The following is a 7,688-nucleotide window of genomic DNA, read 5'->3' as shown; positions in this document are numbered from 1 at the left end:
CTCCCCCTCCCTCCCCCTCCCTCCCCCTCCCTCTTTCTCTCCCTCTTTTTCAGGCATGGACTCCTTTAAAAATCTGAGAACTCGACAGAGAAATGCACACATACACACACACAGACACTAAATTTTGCAAAAAGGCTTATAGGGCATTCACCCAAGTAAGTGATTTTTCAGGGATCTTTCCATTTGTATGACTCTGACAGTTGCTCAAATGAAAGGCAGAGAAGGGGTGATGTGTGCAACAGTTGCAACCCCCCCCCCCCCCCCCCCCCCCCCCCGCACCACCGGGACTGGTTCCACTGAAGCAGCTGTGCCTCTCTCATCACTCGCCATGGCACGGTTCCACGTCTGTATTTCCCTGGGCTTTGTGGAAAATATCGCTTTCCTGTATAAAATTGGCTAGAATTGGTTGTGGCCCAGCACTAGGGTGAGGGTTGTTACCTGAACCAAAATGGGACCCTTCCACCCCCGCCCACTGATACTTAGGTATAGTCACCTAAGTAGAGAGGCTGTGAGAAGTAGTTCAGTCTGTCCAGCTTAACCACGGCCAGACTTTGGAATGCCTGATCCACGTCTAGGAATTGAATCGACAGGTCATTGTACAAGGTTGTTGAGCATAAAGTGTGTAGTGGGCCTTGGGTATAACATTTTAAATTCTCCTTGTTCATACCAAAAGTTTAATAATTGACAGGGGATGAAAAAACTTGCTAACTGTAAAGTTCCAACATCAGGTCTAATGATGCTGATAATAATGGCTCCCCTCTACCATGCAGCAGCCATGTGCATGTTCTCTCATTTAATATTCCTGGGATTGTATACATCTTACAGATGAGGATGCCTGGGACTCAGATCACTTGTTCTAGCTCCTCTTGTCCTGTCACCCAGTGCTAGAAGTAACTGAGTCAGGATTTAATATGTCTCAAAAGCCTGTCTGTATACTGCTGCCCCTTTTTCAACATCTCTTAGGAAAGAAGAAAGGAGGGGGGGAAATGTGGTGCATTTTTTTCTCAGAAGTTGTGAGGTGAGTTGCATCAAGGCTAAATATGTGGTATTAAGCCATCATACTTGAGGACAAGAACTGTGTCTAGGTCAGTAATGAATCTCCAAAGCCAAACACAATTCCTGAGGTTAGTATGTGCTAAATACAATTTTGGTGAATTCTTCCTTCTACCTTAGTTCCATCCATTATGGCATTAAATACTAACAACCAAAAAAGTTTCAAGTGCTTCATGTAAGCATAGCTCCATCATAAAGTCAGATGCTTTCTGAGAATGTGGCTCATTACTCAGGGAGTATTTGGAAGGTGAGAGCCTCTTGGGAATACCAAAGTCTGTTAACTCACACCACTTGCTATGGCCTGAAATCTCAAGTCATTACATACAGGCCTGACTCATTGTGTGGTACCTCATGACCGAATGAGAGAAGCTACAAAACATGTGATCGAGGAAACAAAAAGCCAGATATGCCTCCTGTTTTAGCAACACAGGGTCTTTCTAGCCATGGAGAAACCTCTGAGCTTATTTGCAGACTTTATGTGTATTTAAGAAATTGACTTGGTATTAACGTAATGCACATAGCAATGTCATTTAATCAGAAAGCTAGAGCAGCTACAAAATTCCTTTAGCAGGACTTCTTATTTCATGTATCTTCTAACTGATTGAATAGAGGAGACTTAATTTCATCAAATTATACTGCAAAAACAATCTGTCTACATAGGAAGATAGCTTTCAATTTTAAAAAATAACTTTGGGGGTGCCTGGATGGCTCAGTCTGCTAAGCATCCAACTCTTGATTTTGGCTCAGGTCATGATCTCATGGTCATGATAGCCTGCTTAAGATTCTCCCCCACCCAAGGGGCGCCTGGGTGGCGCAGTCGGTTAAGCGTCCGACTTCAGCCAGGTCACGATCTCGCGGTCCGTGAGTTCGAGCCCCGCGTCAGGCTCTGGGCTGATGGCTCGGAGCCTGGAGCCTGTTTCCGATTCTGTGTCTCCCTCTCTCTCTGCCCCTCCCCCGTTCATGCTCTGTCTCTCTCTGTCCCAAAAATAAATAAAAAACGTTGAAAAAAAAAATTAAAAAAAAAAAAAAAAGATTCTCCCCCACCCTCTCTTTTTCTCTCTCTGCCTATCCCTGCGTGTGCATGCACTTCCTCTCAAATAAATAAATAAATAAATAAATGACTTTGGAGAAGGCAAGTTCAAAACCTTAAAAAAAATTATTTTCTCAACAATGGGGCTGCCATCTGGAATCAGGGTCTTAAACATTTTATTTTGTTTTTTTTTAATTTTTTTAATGTTTATTTATTTTAGAGGCAGAGAGAGCACAAGTGGGGGAGGGGCAGAGAGCGAGGGAGACACAGAATCTGAAGCAGGCTCCAGGCTCTGAGCTGTTAGAGCAGAGCCCAATGCGGGGCTCGAACCCACGAACCGTGAGGTCATGACCTGAGCTGAAGTCGGGCGCTCAACCGACTGAGCCACCCAGGCGCCCTGGTCTTAAACATTTTAAAGCTCAAATAAGTTTATTTGTTCCTTACCTTGATGTAATTTTTAAGATGACTTTGGAGTAGATGATGGTGATGATAATGATCATATGTATTCTGATTTACAAGGACTGTTTTATTTAAACTTCATAAGCAATTTGCAAAGCAGTTGCTATTTGTGTCCGCATTTTACAGCTGAGGAAACTTAACGATCAGAGCAGTTAGATAATTTGTCTAAGGTCACACAGCTTGTAAGTGGTAGAATTGTGATTCAAATCTAGGCCACCTGACTGTACACCCAACTTACTGATCACTGAGTTACACCACTTTTCTTAGCCTCAACCCATCTCCCCTTTATACACCCTAAGTAGATCAGGCATACTTACCTTCACCTAGAAAATACACTGGGCTTGAGGAAATTGGCTGCCCAGGGTCTGGGACTGTGCCAGCTACACTTGACTTGCCTGTCCTTGAACTCACCAGGCACATTTCCCTCTTAAGTGTTTTGTATTTGATGTTCCCTCTGCTTGGAACGTGGTTTACCCATAACTTTTCTCTTCATTCAAGTCTCTGCTCATATTAGTTCCCCAGCAGGACTTTCTTGGCTACCCCAGAATGCCTCTTCATTTGTATCCCTTCAGCTGGCTTTATTTTTCATTATAGCACCTAACACCTCCTGACGATATATATTCATTACCACTCCCCTCACTACAATAGAAGGGACCTGAGAACAGAGACTTTGTCTCTTTTGTTTATCACTGCTTTTGTCATTGAATCTAAGATGATCTTTCCCACAGTTTAGCACTCTAAAAATCTGGATGTGTCTTATAATTGACAGTTGTGACCTGATAGCATTTGGTTTTTTTCTTAATTATACCTACAAAAGATAGTGAGGGTTTAAAATGACGGTGTCTTAGAGTTGGTGAAAATACAGTGTATTCTCAGGGCCCAAACTCTTGCCTGGCACAGAGTTGGCACGCAGTAATTACTGGTCAAGTGAAATCATTGACTGCTCACTATGTGCCAGAAACTATTTAAATATTTTTAATCTCCCCCATCATGCTGTTATGAAATATTTCTGTTACCAAAGCAACTTGGTAGTGGGTAGTAAATATGTGGTGTCATTTTGGAAGTCTGGGAAAGAGAGCTGCATCCTGGTCTCTGCTGTGGGACTGCAGTGTGTTACGTTTCCTTGTTTGTCCTCTGTCCCCACTCTTCTTTCACAGACTTTAGTGACTGCCTGCTGCTTGCCCAGTGCTGTGTATAAGCAGAGGCATAGGGTGCTGTGTGTAAGCAGAGGCACAGGGTGCTGCGTGGGCACCCACAAGGGTTGCCTAGCCTGGTCTGGAGGTGCAGAGGGATGTCTCCAGGCTTCCTGGAGGAAGTTCTGTCTAAACTGGGTTCTGAAAGGCAGGCACTGACCTCGAATGTGAGAAGGGACTAGGATGAGAACGGAGAGCATCCAAGCCAACTCCAGGAGAGAATCATGTTAAATAGCTTGCATTTTGTCCTTAAGCAAAGAAGTGATGTGCCAGTGAGCCATATATATCACTCTGGCAGCCTCTTAGAAAGCAGATGAGGAAGGAGGGGGATGTAAGGCCAGTTTGAAGACATTTGAAATAATGTAAATGAAGGCCAGAACTGGAACAGTGGCTAAAGTGGGGAGAAGCATCTAAGGAGCCCTGGCATTTAAAATTAGCACACTTGGCTGGGTATTCTGGTCAGAGAGCTGTCTGGCCTGAGTGAATGAGTGGCCAGTAGGTGGCACCATTCACCAGGGAGGGAGATCCATGAAGTCAGTAAGCTTGGGGAATGGGTGAATTTAGTTTTGGGCATAAGGGGTTTAACGTGCAGGTCGAAAGCAGACCCATAACCAAGGGTTTTCATCTTAGAGGCCATGTCAAAGGGTTTATTTTCAGAATCGTGGAGACTATGGAAGAGAAGAGAAAGGACCACTTTATTTTAGAATGATTACTCTGGTTTCAGCCTGAATGGCACAGTGATCCCATCCTGAGTTGGCAGTGATCTCTAAAGAGCAGGTGGCTATAAGAATGGAGAGCATGTTAGCAGATTGAAAGTTGTATACATTAGGCTTTGGTGAGAGATTAAATGTGAGCAAAAGTGGACAATGAAAAGCTGCTTTCTGGATTGAGCCACTGAATGGGTATTATTGCCTATTTCTAATGTAATCCTACTGAATCCATTTGACGGGGAACAGATGAAAAACGATACTTAGATGGAGGATAATAATAAAAGCTAGTACTTTTACGGTCTGCAAACCCCGTCTGATCCTCCCAACAATCTTACGAGATTACCTTTATCATCTTCATTTTCCAGATGAGGAAACTGAAAGCAAAGTACAGTAACTTGCCTGAGGTCACAAAGTTAGTACGTGCTGAGCTAGAATTTGAACCAAGGCAGTCTGGCTAAAGTCTGCTCTCACCACCTGACTGGAGTGAGATGCCTCTACATGAGGAGCTCCCTTTAGTCACACTGAACTTGAGAGATCTTGGGGCAGCCCTGTGGAGACCTGGGTTGGGGTGGAGACAGCCTGGACCTTGTGTTCTGAGTTTTGGATCCTGGCAATGTATTACTTAGGCAAAATAACAACCAAAAATGTAAAGAGCCCCTGCTCCAAGGCTGTTGAGCTAAGCATTTATGTAGGCGTTCATACTTTACCGCATCTGCCAATTGACTAGGCAATGGCAGGTTGAGTTTTTTAACTTAAGTCTTGCTAAGTCTCCAACTTATTCTACATTTGAACTGTTGGATTATGGTTTCCTGGCTCCAAGAATTCTTTCCTTGCCCTGCATGGTCTCTTAACCAATCTTCCCTCTCAGGCATTGATGCATAGCTATAATTTGTCAAAATATTTCTTCATTCTCTGCTTATACTTTCATGAACGTCTAGTTCTGCCTGAGGGAAAAAGAAAAGATTTCACTAGAAAGGTACACCTGTGTCCTGAGAAGCTTTGGATATGAGGTCTGTTTCTGTCTTGGCCCGTCTCTAGAGCCATGCCTTCCCCTTTTCTCTAAGACCGGTCCCTACTCTGACACCACTTTGCTTCCCATCTTGCCCCCGTTCTCAGGAGACTCAGTCCATTTTTCCATATATGCAAACACATACCGTGTCTTCCCCCATCCTTTAAAAAACAAAATCAATGGGAAAAAAACCCACAAGACCCAAGCCCACAAAGGCCCCTACTACTCAGATACCCCCTAAGGCTCCTGTCCTATTCTCCCCCTTAGAACCATAGTCAGTATCCCTCCTTCTTCACTTCTCTCTCTCTTCAGCCCACCGCAGCCCGACTTCCATCCCTACTGAAACACTTCTTGCCAAGGTCATGAGTAACTTCTTCTTGCCGAAACTAGTGTCTCTTTCTCAGTTTTTAATGTTGCTTGAGTTCTGAACATTGTCTGACACTAGTCATGACCTCCCTCTTAACTCCACTTCCCTTCTAGCTTGTGTGGCCCTGCGCCCAGGGCCATGCTCTTAGCTGCTCCTCCTGTGTCCAGCTGCTGGTCCTCAAGGGCCTCGCCCTGCCACCCTTCCCATCTCACATCCTTGTCATCCTGGGATGACGCTGTGACTCTCTTGGAGAGGCTACCAGAAAGCTCACTCTGCAAAAGGGAGTGCTGAACAACCAGGCTTTCTCAGACTGGAGACCAGAGCTTCTCCGGGTGCCAGGAGTTCACAGGCAGCCTCTCTGGGGCATCGTGTTCAGAGTGATTTGGTCCCACACATTTTTCATTCTTCTGTGTCCCCCTGTACAGTAGTCGGGTTCCTCGTTTGGCCCCTTAGCAGCATCACATTTTGCCTGCTGCTCCTTGGGTGCGAAACCACACAACTTCGTGTTTCATGCAGTGTCACCTTGCTCAGACTTCCATCCTCCCCCAGTCCTGGGGGGCTTCCCTCCCTTCTGGTTCATACACAGTTTTGCACAAATATGCAGTATTTTAGAGTTTTCTTCCCTCCCTCTTCTCCTTCTGTCCCCCCCCCACACACACACACAGAGTGGCATCTGGGCAGGAGAAGGGGGCAGCAGATGAGCTTTGTGGTTCAGATGCGTTCCCTCCCCTTTGCTGGTCTCCGCTGCCATGTGGCTGCCCTAGACTTGTCCCTAGGCATTATGGATTCTGGTGGGGCCCAAGATGGGGCTGGCCTGATTTCGTTTCTGAGCAAAATCATGGAAAGTGCTAGTGTTTGTAGTCATGAGGTCCTCGTGTGCTGCAGTTCTCACAACTTGTCTCCTGACCTTTCCTCGTCTGCTCTGCACGGCACTGGGACAGGTGTGCACTTCCAAGTCACTCACATGGCACACTGGTGAAAGGGAAGGGAGAACTGCTCTTGTCCACCACATCCTCTCCTGGGGCTACTTGTGTAGCCTGGGTGCCAACCTGGTGCCACGACCCGGCCAGCGTGGGTCTTCTCTGAGCTGCCCGTGCTTGCCCCTCGGCTGTGCTCAGAGAATGGGGCACCAGTGTCCTCCAAGCTTGTCTAGATGCTTCTAAGCCCCATGCAAGGGATCTGGCCTTAGAGAAAGGCGGACCAGAACACTTGTATCTGTTTCTTGTCCTCCTCTTTCTCCTGAGAAAGCCCAGAAGGCCTTTTATGGGAACTTCTCTTTAATCTTAGTGTGTCACCTCCACACTGTGACTTCTAGAAAGTCTATCCTCTCACCCTCAGTTTGTGCTCTTGATCTATAAAGAGTTTGGAAATTAAAAAACCCTTTTTCCTCCCCACAAAAGCCAGATTTTAAGACTCTTATCTCACTATGGACTCAAGAAAATGGAATTTCAGACTCAAAACCGAGCAATGGCTTCCCAAGCAGCAAAGGCCATTCACTAAATGGCTGGGGGCACTGCAGGCTTACTAGGAATCGTGAATTACCTGTAACAGAAGTACAGGTTTTGACCTCAAGAAAAGTTCTCCTTTAGCTTGATAGATGTGCCCACTTCTTGGATAGCCAGGCACTTTGATTTCCAGTCTCACCAGCACTACAGAGAACAGGTAGGGTACTTCTCCAAAGAAAAAGATGGGTTGTTCTTACCCAAAGAAAGGGATCGGGGGCAGGCAGACAGACAGTATATGTACAGGGAATCTACACAGACAGCCAGAATAAATACATATGTCATTCTGAACTAAGGAGAAGGGAGCAGGAGCCTGGGACTCCAGAAGAAAGGAATGCGTTTCCCAGAGTGATAAAGTAGATGTT

General features: G+C 45.6%; 1 protein-coding gene across 1 annotated transcript in view; it reads left to right on the top strand.

Annotated features, from left to right (window-relative positions):
- PKIG (cAMP-dependent protein kinase inhibitor gamma) overlaps positions 1 to 7,688 on the top strand; it is a 409,002-nt gene that overhangs the window by 82,715 nt on the left and 318,599 nt on the right. The gene's annotated exons all lie outside the window — the stretch shown is intronic.

Source organism: Panthera uncia (assembly GCF_023721935.1).
Source record: "Panthera uncia isolate 11264 chromosome A3 unlocalized genomic scaffold, Puncia_PCG_1.0 HiC_scaffold_11, whole genome shotgun sequence".
Taxonomy (NCBI): Eukaryota; Metazoa; Chordata; class Mammalia; order Carnivora; family Felidae; genus Panthera; species Panthera uncia.
The sequence above is the reverse complement of the archived record's forward strand: the minus strand, read 5'-3'. Positions and strand labels throughout refer to the sequence as shown.